The sequence below is a fragment of the Entelurus aequoreus genome, linkage group LG23 (assembly GCF_033978785.1).
Source record: "Entelurus aequoreus isolate RoL-2023_Sb linkage group LG23, RoL_Eaeq_v1.1, whole genome shotgun sequence".
Lineage (NCBI taxonomy): Eukaryota > Metazoa > Chordata > Actinopteri > Syngnathiformes > Syngnathidae > Entelurus > Entelurus aequoreus.
In genome coordinates this window covers 45,132,650-45,133,083 of record NC_084753.1, presented here as the reverse complement: position 1 = coordinate 45,133,083, position 434 = coordinate 45,132,650, and positions in this window count along the sequence as shown.

Genomic DNA, 434 nt, shown 5'->3' with positions numbered 1-434 from the left:
TTCTGTGACAGGACTGCAGTTTACCTTGTCTGTATGCACATGTGTTATGTCAGCAAGTTTTAATGTCGTAAATGTGATGTTTTATGTGTTGTTTACTGTTTTTAATGTAACCTGGCTGCTGCCCTCTTGGCCAGGTCTCCCTTGGAAAAGAGATCTTTGATCTCAATGGGATTTTACCTGGTTAAATAAAGGCTAATGATAATAATAATAATACCGATACCGATATCAACCGATACCGATATCAACCGATACCGATATCAACCGATATATACAGTCGTGGAATTAACACATTATTATGCCTAATTTGGACAACCAGGTATGGTGAAGATAAGGTACTTTTTAAAAAAATTAATAAAATAAAATTAAATAAATTAAAAACATTTTCTTGAATAAAAAAGAAAGTACAACAATATAAAAACAGTTACATAGAAACT